This window comes from Zingiber officinale, chromosome 3A (genome assembly GCF_018446385.1).
Source record: "Zingiber officinale cultivar Zhangliang chromosome 3A, Zo_v1.1, whole genome shotgun sequence".
Classification (NCBI taxonomy): domain Eukaryota; kingdom Viridiplantae; phylum Streptophyta; class Magnoliopsida; order Zingiberales; family Zingiberaceae; genus Zingiber; species Zingiber officinale.
In genome coordinates this window covers 159,641,749-159,657,952 of record NC_055990.1, presented here as the reverse complement: position 1 = coordinate 159,657,952, position 16,204 = coordinate 159,641,749, and the positions used below count along the sequence as shown (strand labels likewise).

Below are 16,204 nucleotides of genomic sequence, written 5' to 3'. Positions count from 1 at the left end.
CAATGACATCAACTATTCAAGCATCAAGCACAAGTGTAGTGAAGATAAAATCCTTAAGGTTGAACCAAAACTAGAACTCATCACCATAAGATTCTTAGCTTATTAATGCTTCCCAAGATAGAAAAAAGAACTACACAAAGTTTACTACTAGCATCATTCGAACATCATGAATCAAGACAATAATCGTGCTACCATTTCACTTGAATCCAAAAAAGCATATAAGTGAAGTTTTGATGTTCTCAAGATGTATGCCACAAAAAATCAAAACAAAATGCAAGACATAAGCAAAAACAAAAACAAACAAAGCAAATCAAATGCATCTAATGCATCCCCCCAGACTTAAATTTTTCATTGTCCCAATGAAAACTAAAAACAATGTGGAGGAGATTTTAAGAGAAGTTACCAAGTGATGAGCTCCAAATGGTTGGCATTCATGTTTTTTTTTAAGATACTCCTCTATCCAATGTTCACAATCCTCCACAACTTTAAAATCTACAAAAATAAGATAGACAAGAAGAATTAAGTAGAGGGTATGATTTATTATCAACAAAATAAAAAGAAACTAAAAGTAAAATGAAAACAAGATTGAACTTGGGTTGCCTCCCAAGAAGCGCTTGTTTAAGGTCATCAGCTCGACCACCTTATTAGATTCATCTAAATCTTGCTCTTGGAGGGGTAAGATATTTTAGAACCCTCCTACCAAGGGCTCTTATTATGGAGGGAGCTTTCAATATTGGAGTTAAAAAGTGATGTATCGCCCTCTCCATCTTCGTCTTCTTTAAAGTTGTTTCAGGTGGTCGAAGACGGTTCAGTATGTGCTTCCCATTATTGGCCTCTCAAAAACCTACACACCCAAAAGAAAAACAAACCTCCCACAAGAATGTAATATAAGAAGGAACTAGAATCATATTAGTATGAATTGAGTATGTATCAAAAAATGAATCACATCCAACAAAATCAATTATAGGTACATCTATGAAATTTTCTAAAAGATCACTAAGAATACTAACCTTGCATTGTTGAGATGTACCTGAAAGTTCTAAACAATGGGATGTGACTTCTTCAAAATTATGTAGTGGCTCTAGCTCAGGTGTTGATGATATCAATGATGGTGATTCTTGAGACTCTACTAGCTCTGTATAAGTCCCTACACATTGTTCCACAACATGATCAATTCTTAAAACCTCTAAGGGTTGTCTTGACAAAGATGGTGATCCTTGAGATGCTGCTTCCACAACACAGCTCCCTACACATTCTTCCATATCATCATCATCAACACATACATCAAAAAATAAACCAACATCTATGTCCTCAATAGGAGAATCAATAACAAGAGGATCAATAACTTCACTTGCAGTTTTAAGTTGATCTACCACATCACATTCATCATCTGAAAATTCAATGTCACTATAACACCTTATAAAATTTTGAGGTATATCTGAAAACTTATTTACCACTACATTATCAATAAAATCCTCATCTGAAAAATCTTCATCTTCATATATATTCAAAAATCTACACTCAACCATATTAGTGTCACAGGATTTGCCGAAGTCTTTATTTTCATTGACCCCCACTAACCTTTGTGGAAAAGGAACCCTTGGTGAAGGTCCTGGGAAAGACTGAACTCCCTTTTTCCCAAATTCCCTTTGAGCTTTTGGAGGAGGTCCAACTTGCTTATATAATGTTGGTGTGATTAATCGTTGAGGGAAAGGTACTTCTGGCCTTTGGGAACTTCCTAGAGAAATGGAATTGAGTTCTTGTGATCTTCTATTATTCTTCTCCTCAATTCTAAACATGTCATTCTTCCAGAAGTTCTTCATGATTTTTGCCACTTCTCAACCCAACATCATCACACTTTTCATTGGATCTTGACTGTGTAGAAGGGGGATCTTCTTTAAACCATTTTGAAACAATACTATTAAGCTTTGCCCCCAAATGTTTGAACTCCTCACTCTATGACTTGTGAATTTCAACATTTTTAGGTGGTTGAATTTCAATTTGTTTGACAGGCGCTCTTACATTTATGGCTTTCACTTCTTGAATATCTGAGGGAAATTCCATCCAACTTTTGTTCGACCATTCATGGAGGTTCAATGTCACTTGATCAATTAATGAATAAGCTTCATCTACACTTTTGTCCATAAAAGAACCTCCAGCTGATGAATCCAATAAAGTCTTGTCTGAGAAAGAAATTCCCCCATAGAATATGTGCAAAATCAACCATTTTTCAAAACCATGATGAGGGCACTGTCTTTGAAGACTCTTGAATCTATCCCATGCTTCAAATAATGATTCTCCATATGCCTGAGCAAAATTTGTTATGCAATTCCTCATATACACCGTTCTACTTGGAGGGAAAAAATGATTCAGAAATTGCTTCTCCAATTGTTCCCAACCTGTGATGCTTTGAGGACAGAGAGAATATAGCCAAGTCCTTGCTTTATCCTTGATACTGAAAGGAAATGTCATCAATCGAACTGCATCTGCTGATACTCCTTCACATTTCACCAAATCACAAATCTCTAAAAATGTTTCAAGATACAGATAAGGACTTTCTGATACTTCTCCTCCAAATTTGTGACCTTGTATCATGAAAATTATCTCTGGGTCTAGTTGGAAACTTTCTGCTTCAATTTGAGGTTGCACAATGGGAGATAAAAATCTTGCAGAAAAGGGTGTAGAAAAATTTCTCATGGGCCTGCTTGACATGTTAGTGCTCATGGATATTCAAGAAGAAAAAGAAAATTATCAAGAATCAAAAACAAGAAATAAAATGTAATATGAAAAGCAAGAAAGCAAATGCAGAATTTAAATTGCAAGAAAAAATGTGCATAATGAAAACAAGAAAGAAAAGATAAAAGGAAAAAGAAAAATATCTAGAATAATTCATATGCTAAAAATTGCAAGATATGTTTACAAAATAAAAGAAGAAAGAAACTAGATCAAAAGAGAAAACAGAGAAAAGTTAGATTAGAGTGCTAAAAATCAAGAATGCAAAGTTAGAATTAGAATTAGAATTGCAACAAAAAGAATTGTTAAGAATGTTATTCAAGAAAGGAAAAACTTTTGAAAACATAATTCTAACAATTAGTTATAACTATGCAAATCAAAAGAAAGAAAGAAAAGTTATGTTTAGTCTAACTCAATTGATAATTCCTAATGTTATAGCGCAGTTCCCCGGCAACGGCGCCAAAAACTTGTTACGCTCCGCAAGTGTACGGAAATGTCGCAAGTAATATAAAAGATTATCGTATCCACAAGGACTGGAATAAGCACTAAAAATGTCTCAATGCGAATTAGCTAAACAACTATCCAATCGTTTCAAATGCAAAGTGAAGGTAAACAAATCTAATATTAAAGATCAACAAACAAGAGTTTAGTGTTTTGGGTTATGATAAAGGGAGATTCTAGGAGTTCCGGTTTCTTTGTAAGATTTCTTGAATGTAAATGGTTCACCAATTCTTTTCCCTCAATTGTCAAACACTTGTAGAAAGTTGCCGGTTCTCTCTTGCAATAGATAACCGGCTAAGGACTGAGAAATGTATCTAAATATGATCAATTAGATGTGAACCTACGTTGTCCTTATACAGAAGCGCACCTATTACTATGCCTTCCTCGGATATCAACATAGAAGCCCACAACTTATTAATCTATCAAGATACAAGAAACTAATCACAAAATCCATCCTACTCTCTTGAATGTTCCTATTTCCTCTTCAAGATTATCTTTCAAACGTCCTTACACGGGCTTGCACTGTCACGTGGATCCCTCGGATGATCGAGTGAGGGTTTATCTCTACAAAGTCCACAAGAAATCTAAACAATCAATCAAGAATGAGAATTAAGCACAAATCACTATTAATCATTCAAGATCTAATTGATACAAGCAAGACAATGTCATTGAAACAAGAAAATGGCAAATCCATAAGAAATTACATCAATCCATCATACAAATACTCCCTTAATCCTAGAATACAAGATCTACTCCATGAATCGAGGAAGAAAACCCGAAGAAATAAATATTACAAGCATTTCTTAAATCCCCAATCCAAGAAACCAAGAAGAGGGGGAAAAAGAAAACTTATCTACGAAGAAGCCTCGTCTTCGGATCCAATCCTCGCTCCGGAGTCAAAATCGTCAAGATCTCCCTTAGAATCGCCCAGAAATCCTCCCAAGAATGGGAGGAAACCACCAAATCTTGCCTTCTCCCAAAAGGGGAGAGATCCCCTTTCAATTCATGAAGGAAGGTTTAAATAGAGGAGGAAATCGGGCGCCACACGGCCCCACGACACGGCCGTGTGCACGCCCGTGTAGACTCCACACGGCCAAGACCCTTCTGCTCCCTGGAAATGCTACACGGTCGTGTGATGCACACGGCCACCACCTGCTTGGCCTCTGGAAACCTCACACGGCCGTGTAGATCCACACGGCCATGTAAGGCATCTGCTCTGATTTCTTCAAATCAAGACACGGCCGTGTGAGATTCACACGGCCATGTCCTCTTCCCTTCCTGTTAAGACTACACGGCCATGTGTGGTACACGGCCTGATGATCTCTCCCTTCAATTACTTCCAAGCTTGCCCGAGGACGCATAATCTTCACCAATTTTGACTCCTGTGTACAGAAAATGTACAAAAAACAGATCTCCGAACCAAAAGAGTAAATATGCTAAAAGGAAAGCTAGAAGTATAAAAATGCATAGATCAAGCATGCTCAAAGTATGTAAATGTGCGTAAAAACATGCATAAAAGAGTATATAATCTACGCACATCAACGACCCTCCGACGCTCAAGTCAGGCAAGAGGAAAACGATGAAGTGGCTCCAAAGATGAGAGATCGCGTACCTCCGGCGAAGTCTAAGGGCTCTTATATAGAGCTGTGGGGAGGCTTATGCACACCTACCGAGGCGTACACGTGTCCTTTACCATACCTTAGTATGGGCTTACTAGAGGAGCATGTCTGACACCATACTGCTACAGTCCGAGCACCTCTCTGATGGGACAGCAGAACCTTCCGTCGTAGGATTCTGCGTATGGCTTGGTCGTCGAACATGCTTGTTGTCAGAAGATGTTCCACTATGTCCCCTTGTCCTTGTCTCTTTTTTCCCTGAGCCGAGCGTCCATCCGCTCAGCAGGCATTGGTCCGACCGGGCATAGGTATCGGTCCGACCGGGAAGATTTCACTCCATCGCGTGCTCGGCTGAGACTGTTCCTTCACAGCATTAATGCTTTACGCCTCGGCCCGGCGACCCTGTTCACCATGAGCGTCGGAAACCCGACTCCCCGTTGGGTTATCTTTGATTCCGCCCGGACTCGTTCGGCCGATTGACCCGACCCTTCTCCGATCGGATGGACCTCATGCTGACCCTTTTGACTTCTGACCTTTACGTGTCATTGGCTCCCCACAAAGGGGGTCCCCCGTCCTTACTCTCGAATCAATGACCATTGTTATTATATTAGGCTTCCTTCCCACATGATATCACACTACCCCTGATATAATTGGAAATCATGTTGTGTTCAGAAAATCCCTTCTAGCTAGTGTTATGGTGGTTATATATCACATATAGTAGGAGTCTTATTTATGAAAAAGGAAGTGGCTAGTCAGGCTGAAATTTATATATGTTTTACTTGATGACAGTCTTTTGTGAAACATAATTAGAAGTAATTTAGGAGATTTGAGTGGTCCTATTGATATAGTTATGTATAAAGTTTTACAGAGGTATAAGTTTCATACAACCAACCTTAAACTATTGAGATTGACATTACTTGTCGATGCCATGATGTTTGTTTAAAACCTTTATTTTCTGAAATTTTCTTTAAATTCAAGCTTCATGTTTATTCTATTAAAACTCTCATCAGCTAGCATAATATCAAACCATATGCACCATTTTATTCTATCTAAATCTTTATCAACTAGCATAACATCAAATCATACACAAAGGAGACCTATTTTGAATATGTTGACAAGTTCACGTTGTCCTGATGGTAAAAATCAGTACCTTTAGATAATTGTATTATTTTAACTAAAGGTATTACCTCAACAAGGTTCAAATGGAACAAAATGTTACATGCTATTATGAAATATTTGCTTTCTTTTTTTATTGTGATTTCCTAAAGCATAGTTTCATGCCCAAAATGCATGTTTATTCTATTGAATATTACTGTTCTAACTTCTTTTCCATGTGAAGATTGCAAGTATGTTCATTATACAAATATGTTCATATTTATTTGATTACTCATGCAGATTCTCAAGTATGTTTATTATACAAGAGTCCAATATTTTTTACACAAACAAAAAAAGAGTGCATTGCCTGTCTCAAATCTTTTGGTTACCAATTAGAAAAATACAAGCACCTATCGAAGAAATACTTGTAATGCTGAATGGAAAGGTTAGTTTGCATCTAGTTTAGCTTTTTACCTCTTAATGGAACATTCTTGAGATAGAAATGAGTGCAAAATAAGTCTATTAATATCTTAGTTGTCTTGGAAGAAGTCTATTGTGTCACTTGTGCTGGGCTACTATATAATTTGAATACTTAATTCTATATTTTTCCCTTTGCTTGACGTTATAATTGTTCCTCTTAATTTGAAAGTGCCCTTAATCTTAGTCCTTCATCTCCTATTGACTTTATTTACAGATTATTAGTCTTGATGAAGCTCATACCTCTTGGGTGCTTGACAGATGAGTAGATTAGAAATCTTTGTTTTCTTAAACACACTAATGGATTTATTTTGTTTCCAGAAACTTGATGGCGAAACAAGACCTATCAAAGCTTGGTTTCTGCAATGCTACAATAGATTTATCCGAGAAGCCCTTGATCCCTCCTTTGAGATAATAATTGTTGATTAAGAATCACCCACTAGTGGGAATTACATGAAGCCCTTGATCAAGTTGTATCCACTATTGCTTGAATCAGTTGATTAAGGTTGCAAGTTGAGCATGTACTTTCAATAAGACTAGAAATTTTATCCTTTAATCAAGCAGTAGCTTCTTGATGGAGTTTATTTAGCATATGAAACTCATTTAAGATTTATGGTTTGTTGTTCAATTTTTTTTTTGACCTCATACTTGTTATAATTTTTGGCTTATAATGCATTGGACCTTATTTAACATTGATTAAATTTTAAAGTGTGTATTTAAATACATATATAACAAGTAGCTTTATTGAAGAAACTATACTGCCAAAGAGGGGCATTATTGCAGTCATTCAAAGGTTTAATATTCAAGTTAGCAATTTGACTCAAGTAAGTTTTACAATAGATTATTTATATAACTATACTTACATGTTAGATTTCCCCTTGAATTGTTGTCAATCAATAGAATAATGATGTAGTATTTTTGTCAATATAAACATTTCATTTATTTATATGATTATTTTTACAAGATCTGACAACTTTTTTTTTATTTCTATAATTGTTGATTGTGCCTTGTGCATTGTTAGCACTTGCAATTTACTTAAAAGTTGTTTCAGTGTTGTCCTACACAAGGTCAACAATTGATGCAAAACATAAAGGTAAAACCTAAATTATCAGATCTTTGCATATTCAAAAATAAAATCTCAAATTTATGTATACATTTTAAATTGTGAAACCATTCATGACTCTGAAAGAATAACAAAGGCATACATATAGTAATTGTTGTAAAAACATATATGTTTATTATTCTTTCAGAATAAGTTTTTTCATACATATAATAGTGTATTTATTTTGATATCAATAGGTTATTGATCTCCTGGTACCTTATCAAAGGGGTGGAAAGATTGGACTTTTAAAACTAAGGATTAGACAATACATAAATAATACTGAAGGAAAAGGGAAAAAAAAAAGAAATCATTCTTCTTTCTTTATTCACAGCTAGCTATTTGATTTCATGAACATTATGTACAAAAGCTTGAGCAATTCAAAGTTTGTGGTGGTGTTTGAAATATTCTATGAACTTTGTTTACAAGCTGCTTTCCAGGATTTAGTTACAGATAAGGTGAAAGATCATAGATTTTTTTGTCCCCATCTTTTTTCTAGTATTCGAAAGTTCCAATTATGGAGGAGAAGAGAAGAAACCTCATTTCTCTAGTTACAGTTCATGCAGTTACTACAATTCTCTTTTCTCTTATATTTTTCTTTGATAAGTTTTGTTTAATTTTTCTCTCCTTCTGACTTTGTTTGCATTAAATCAATGGTTTGAGTTTTAAGTATCGATTAATTGACTTTTCTCTTGTAGGTACGTAACTCAGGGGCAATTCATGAGGATTGGGATTTTTGATGCAAGGAGTGAGTTTTGTTTAGTTTCTAGATTGCCTTGCTAATGTGAAGAAGCCATATAGTGAACATCATAATGGAAAACATGTGATTTATGGTTTGATACTACTAAGTTTGATGAGTGTACAACTCTTTTGTATATTTTAGATGACATATTTTGGATTTCGATTACACAGCTATTATTTTCTCATTTTGATGTGTGTAGTTAATTTTTAAAATTTGAAGATAACATTTTCATGGATTGATTGAAGTAAATATTTAGTTTTGTATTGGTTGTTTATTTATATTAAATAAAGATTGGTTGTTTGTTATTATCATGTTATAACATGAACATTAAAGACAACGATTAGAAACATTGTAAAAAGTACGTAACCACAATGGATTTTTTTTTATGAAAAGTGATAAAAGACAACGATTTTATCCATTGTAGAACATATTAAAATTATATACCACAATGGTTTATCACTATTGTTAAAATTAAAAACAACAATGGTTAACATTATCTATCACAACGGTTTATATCTGTTGTCAAAATTATCTACCATAATGGTTTCAAAACATTGTCGTATAGGATAAAAAAAATTTTGAGCATATAAACAACAACGAATTAAAACTGTTATCAAATGTCTACAAAGATAATGGATTCAAAACCGTTGTCGTAGGGCAGTGCATTTTACAATGCTGTCAGTTACAACGATTTTTTGACCCTACAACAACGGATATTATCCGTTGTTGTTTACCATTTTTGTTGTTGTGTATTTTTTCCCAAAATTGAAGTTTAATTGACAAAAATTATTACTTTTGAAAATTAATTTTGATTAAAAGCAATATTCCTTAAAATTTGATTTAAAACCCTAAGAAAGTTTCAAAATTTTTCTATAAGTTTTCATATTTTTCCCTTATTTTTTGATGTGATCAAAAGAAGGAGAAAATGTAGGGTTAAGTTAAGTGGGAGATATTAAAAATATTTTTTTTGCATATTATGCTGTAATTTTTTAAAATCATTTTTTTCTATACTTAATTACACAATTATTTTATTTTATTTTCTTAAATAGTTTTATTATTTGTTTACTCTAACTTAACTTGTGTTAATGCACATAAAACGAGGAAAATTATAAATACACTGGGTTAGTTTTGATGTGGTCAACCAGGTTAAGTTAGGTCTTATGATTTTGATATCTTGTTTCTAAGTGTACAGAAACTTAGGAACATAGGAAGTCAAGTGGAAGACGCAACTAGCAAGAAAGATAGCACGGGAATAACGAATTGCAGCGAACGAGTACACTGATGGAGAGAGAATGACGTGCATGTCGGTCTGAGAGACGAGAAGCCAGGGAGGAAGACTGCTCAAGGAGAAGGTCGGAGTTGGGTTTGGGTGAGCTCAACTCTGGATGGCCGGAGCATCACCCAAAGAAGAGCAAGAAAGAGTTAACTAGTTATGAAAGTTAACTAGTCGAACAGCCTGGTGGAAGGTGCCTCCAACAATGTTGGAGACGCCCTCACGCCTTTTGGTGGAAGGCGCCTCCAACCATATTGGAGGCGCCTTGAGCTAATGACTATGGTTAGCTAACCATTGCAAGTGTGGATAAGACTTTATCCATTGGAGGTGCCCTGGATGTCATTAAAGGCGCCTCCAACCTATAGAAACCAACGGCAATAGTTGCCCAAAATGCTATAAATAGCATCTTGGAGCTAGGAGTTAACGATAACAATTTGTAATCAATTTCTATACTCCTTACTGAGCTATCAATAATTGTAAGAGGTTTCTCCACCTTCAACGAAGGAGATTCTTAAAGAGATTTCACTTACCTTGGATTAACAACCACCTAGATTGTAACCAAATAAATCTTATCTCTTTTCTGTTATGTTATTGATTAATTTATTTATAATTGTTTAAATATTTATCCTTGCTAGTTCAAAAAGCAAGAGATTTTTCTAATTCTATTTTCAGGACTATTCACCCCCCCCCTTTAGTCGACCCTACACGGGCCTACATGCTTAATCGGCTAAATAGAGAAAGAAAAATTTTGGAACAGAGTAGAACAAAATCATTCAAGCAAAGGTGGACAAATTGCTCGAGGTAGGGCATATTCGGGAAGTCCAATTCTCGAGCTGGTTAGCCAACATGATGTTGGTTTCTAAATCGGGGAACAAATGTTGAGGTGAGTCTGCATCGACTTCAGAGACTTGAATAAGGCATTCCCAAAGGATTATTATCCTTTACCACACATTGATCAACTAGTGGACTCAACGACCGACTATGAATTGATATGCATGCTAGATACATATTGAAGCTACCGCTAAGTCTCGTTGGCCAGAGAGGACTAGGAGAAGGTTAGTTTTATTATAGTCGAAACATATTTCCATAATGTTATATTATTCATGTAAGGATCTAGAGCGCTAAACACGCAGAAAACGCAGCGGAAAAACTTTCTAGATCCTTTTCAGAAGATCCATGCGAAGGAAAACCATATACTAAATTTGTTAAAGGAAGTTATACCTTTGGTGCATAAACATGAACTCCCGATAGCAAGGATCTCAGGATGATCGTGTGTCCATGCCTCTTTCGGTATCCACACAAACAAGCCTTCCGTCTATCTCACAAACTCACAAAGTGGAGAAGAAAATCAACCAAAGGTTGTGCTAGCAACCACAAGGGAGGTATGACCAAGGTGGAAGAAGAAGAGAAAGAACACAAAAGTCTCTTCATGAAATGAATCAAAACCCCTTTTGTACTCATTCAGTCAAATGTCTTAATGTCAATTACCTTAATTACATTAATATTTGTCTTCATCTAATACATGTTTAATTCGAAATTGACCACTCTTCATCTAATGTTGATCAATTGTAAATTGAACACTCCTCTTCCTTCATGAATTCAAATTTATCAAATCACTCAATGAGTCTAACTCATTAATCCTCATCAATCCAAATTGACTCAATGAGTTTAATTCGAATTGGACTCAATCCAATAGTTGGATCCAATTGAGTCTAACTCAATGAGTCCAATTTGAATTAGACTTAATCCAATAATCTATCATATGAACCCATCTCCAAATCATCTTGTTCTTTATGTATGACCTAATAGATTCTCGTAACATTGGCAATGCCTCTAAAACTATTCTAAATACATAAATAATGAGTGACATCTAGCAAGGCATCATTACTACCCAAGTGATGAGAATGTCGAGATCCGACCCAACATTTCCATATCTATCATCTTATATGACTCAATCCTTCGATCCTTGATATCTAGATTGATCAATGAGGCATAGACTGTGTCATCCTCTTATTAATCTTTGTGTTTCTTGATCTCTAAGTAGACACACTCAATCAAATAAGCTCAATATCATATATTGACTCATTTAAGTATGGTCATACATTCTTGTGTCCTACTAATCAAGGGGCCCATAGATATTACTTCCGATCATATAGAAGAGATAGATCCCATTTACATCACTTACATCCCTCCGTATAACTTATTACATATCCAGTGTTTGACTTTATAGTCCACCTTGTTACAGGTGACGTTTGTCGATGCCAAAGTACACAATTTCTTATATAGGGAATCGCAATGACTTCAGGTCTAAGGACTATTCATACTAATAGTCACTATGAGAATGTTTATAATACTCATATAATGATCCATGAAATATCTCATGGTGGGTCATTCAGTACATATTCTCAATATATACTCATGTATCAACCTGATATCTCATATCCATGACTTATAAAATTAAGTCATCTATTGACCTACATGCTAGCCTCAACGTATTAATATTTTCCTTGTATATTAATGCTTGACTAGGAATAGTTAAGAGTAGTGTTCTATATATCTACAATATCTCACTATCAATTCAACCAATTGATATATTATAGATTAGAACCTCTTACTCTAGGATACTATTATAGTTATTCATTCGGCACTGAACTGAAATAAATATAATAACCAACTTTTTATTTTATTGATAAGTGAAATATAATACAAAAAGTGCCCCTTTTAATCATCTCATAACTGGTACTAGAGCTAATACTAACAGTTTAGACTAAAAAATATAGATTCTACTTACTAACAGCTTATGAACAAAGTGTTCTGAAGGTAGATCGATCGCAATATGGAGGTGTACATGGATGACATTCTGATCAAGTCCCTCCGGTCGGCAGATCTTTGTGCTGATATTGATGAGACCTGCCAAACACTGATAAGATATGGACTCAAATTCAACCCTCTCAAATGCATATTTGGATCTAAGAGTAGGTGGTTCCTCGGTTACATAGTGACTAAACGAGGGATTGAAGTCAACCTAAGTAAGCTGCAAGCTCTCCAAGACATAACTCCATTGCACAATCTAAAGGAAGCACAACGAATGGCCAATTGGAGCCTACTCTTCTTCAAGATACTTTACTGAGCCATCAAATATTAATGGGATACTAAGTGTAATAAGGCGTTTGAAGAATTGAAAGATTATGTGTCTGCCCTACCTATGTTTGCCAAACCAATAGTTGGTGAACCCTTGTGGATTCACCTATCGGTTACTAAGAGTGATGTGGGGTCGATTTTTGTATGACAAGAGGCAAAGGAGAAACAACCAATGTATTTATGAAGTCATTTATTAAAAGATGTTGAGTGTCACTACACAGCACTCGAGAAGTTAGCGTATAGACTAGTCTTAGCTGCTCGGAGGTTACGCCCTTACTTTCTATCACATGCAATCATAATGTTAACCAACATCTTGCATCGGGTGCTCATTAACCCAGAATATTTAGGAAGATTGATCAAGTGGATCATTGAGCTCAGTGAATATGACATACAATACCAACCCCGAATGACTATTAAAGCTCAGGTCTTAGTTGCTTTTGTGATCGAAATACAAAGCCCAGACCCAGAAGAGATTTGGAAAATCTATGTAGATAGGTCGTCCACTCAACAAGATAGTGGGATAGGAATTCTCATGAGATTGTCCCAAGAAGACCGATTTTAGTTGTTCGTTCGGTTATATTACAAAGTCACCAATAATAATATAGAGTATGAGGTGTTGATAGCTGATTTGTAAGCCACAAAGTATGTGGGAGCCACCCGAGTCCTAATTTTCTCAGATTCTCAGTTAGAGGCTCAATAATTATTGGGTAATTTTGAAATTAACAATGAATAACTCAAGCTATATGTGGAAGCATATGAGAAGTTGAAAGTAGGGTTTCAAGAAGTAATCTTACAAAAGATCCCCCGATTGAAAAATTAGAAGGCAAACGAGTTAGCCAAGTTGGCCGAATCTTTAATCCCATGGACTTTAGATAAGCCTGCGGAACAAACACTATTAATAGTTCAAATTGAAAGATGAGCCGAGTTAGAATTATAGAGTGATTAGAGAGTGCAATTAATCTTGTTCCTCTAGTAAGGAATTTTACCAATGCAAATCAAGTTTATAGAAAAAAATAATCTAGTGACTTAAACTAACCTGTGGACTAAGTTTTAATTCAAATCAATTTTACTATAACTTTATAATAAAACTATCTAATTATATTTTCTTTGACTCCTGTGGAGAAATTAAGAAAATATAATTTATTATTTTATTCTAGTTAATCATATAAATATAACATAGATCCCTGTGGGGTAAAATTTGTTATGTTTATATAATTAATTACAATTTATGTCCATTATGTGATCCTAATCTACTTAATGTATAATTTAAATAATTTAGGATGTTGTGGCTAAACCTTAATTATTTAAAATTATATGGTTCGCTGACCCATTTTTTTAATCTTATATAGTAATTATTTAGTAACACAATCAATACTTTCCAAGAGTGCTCCTAGGAAAGATTGGTAGGGCAAGGCCTTTTTAAAAATCAACCTCCTTAGACAGAGCAATGTTACCAAACAGACTAGTGGCCCAGGCATTAGCCTAAGGCAGGAGCATCAACAAGACTAGTCTATGAATAACTCTCTTGGATCATGTCTTTTTAAACCACCTCATAATTTATATTTAAACTCCATTATTCAAATAATAAATCTTCATTAGTAAAAAATTTCTACTTAATTTACATGTAAAATTTTAAATGTAACATCAAATCACATGTATAAAAAGAAAATATATCACATATAAATTTGTGCTAAGAAAATCAATATTCATAATTGTGAAAGGACAATTTTTTTAAATTCTAAATTTCATATATGTAAATCATTCACAATTATTGATATATTACATGTAAATTTATTCCAAAAGGAGATAATTTTTCAAATTAATAAATTTAATAGATGTCTTACATAATATGTTCTAATCTATAACATATCAATTTATTGAATTAATATTAGAAGGATATATATATATATATATATATATATATATATATATATATATATATATATATATATATATATATATATATATATATATATATATATATATATATATATATATATATATATATCAATTTTATACATTTTTAAAAATTTATATTTCTAATTATTATTCGTGCATATAAATTTTCCAAATTCTAAATTTTATTTTTTTTATTTTAAAAAAAATAGAAATTAGAAAATTACATTAAAAAAATTTGCTTGATTGATAATTATATTAAGTTGCTCTAATATCAACTGTTAAGACCAAAAGAGTTAAGATATCTCCATAATGATATAATATTATCCACTTTGGGCCTAAACCCTTATAGTTTTATTTTTGGGCTCTACTCAAAAAGTCTCGTACCAATAGAGAAATATTTTCCTTATAAGTTCATGATCATTTCCATGTATTTTTAATGTAAGACTTTATTTATAACTATTGCAATCCAACAATTCCCCCTCAAACGAAAGACTGCCCCCTTAAGCCTATCTGCTTGATGTCATATGATCCGTGACCCACCAGGACTTTCTTGCCTCTAAGTTCAACTAACCTATTAGAACTTTATTATCTAACCGCAACTAGAACTTTTTTTCTTAGTGTGTGATCGTCTTGATCCAAACATGGGAGCCACCACTTCCTTCGTTAGAGGTCGATATTCCATCTGTTGGTGTAGCGGGCCCGGCAAGAGGGGGTGAATTGCCTGTCAAATATAAAAGGAAACCTTTCCCGATCTCTCAACTCATATTAGTAGCAATTGCATAAATATAACAGGTTAATTGAACAACTACAAAATAAAAGAGGCAAAAGAATTTACTTGGTTACAACCTAGGTGGTTGTTAATCCAAGGCAAATGAAAAAGCACTAAAATCTCCTTTGTTGAAGGCAGAGAAATCTCTTACACTCGTTGAATGCTCAGAAAAGAACTAGGAAATGAATACTAGAGTTGTTGTCTATTTCTTAGGTCTAGGGGTCTTTTTATAGCCCTTGGAAAACTCTATCCACAACTTGAAGGCACCTCCAAGATGGTCCAAGGCGCCTTCCATCGGATAAGTTTTATCCACAACGGATAAAACTCTATCCACGACAAACGACTATCAGAAGGTGCCTTCAAAGGCTAGAAGGCGTCTTCATACTGTTCATCGAAGGCGCCTTCCAGCCATAGAAGGCACCTTCCACAGCACAACTCAGCTAAACATTGATCTTCTTTGCGTAGTTCTTCACGTAGGTGATTCTTCGGCTAACCAGAGTTGAGCTCACTCGAAACCAACTTCGACCTTCTTCTCGAGCAGCCTTCCTCCCTGGCTTCTCATCCCTCGGATCACTACACGCATCCTTTTCATTTTTCGATGTACTCTTCCGCAGGATCTCGTCCTTCAGATGCACCGAGCCTGTCGATTCCCTTCCCGTGTCATCCTTCTCGCTAGCTATGTATTCCGCTTGACTTCTTGTGTTCCTAAGCTCTTGCACACTTAGACACAAGGATCAAACACAATATGACCTAATTTAAATTGGTTGACCACATCAAAACCACGACGGAGTACTTACAATCTCTCCATTTTTGATGTGAATCAACCCAAGTTCAAGTTAGGTTTAAAAAAGTAATAACA

At 34.7% G+C, this 16,204-nt stretch overlaps 1 non-coding gene across 1 annotated transcript; it reads left to right on the top strand.

Moving 5' to 3' along the window:
• Positions 1-2,233: 2,233 nt before the first annotated feature.
• LOC122054322 lies at positions 2,234-2,339 on the top strand. The gene has a single exon (XR_006132649.1). It is a non-coding gene; the product is annotated as a small nucleolar RNA R71 (small nucleolar RNA).
• The last annotated feature ends 13,865 nt before the right edge of the window (positions 2,340-16,204 follow it).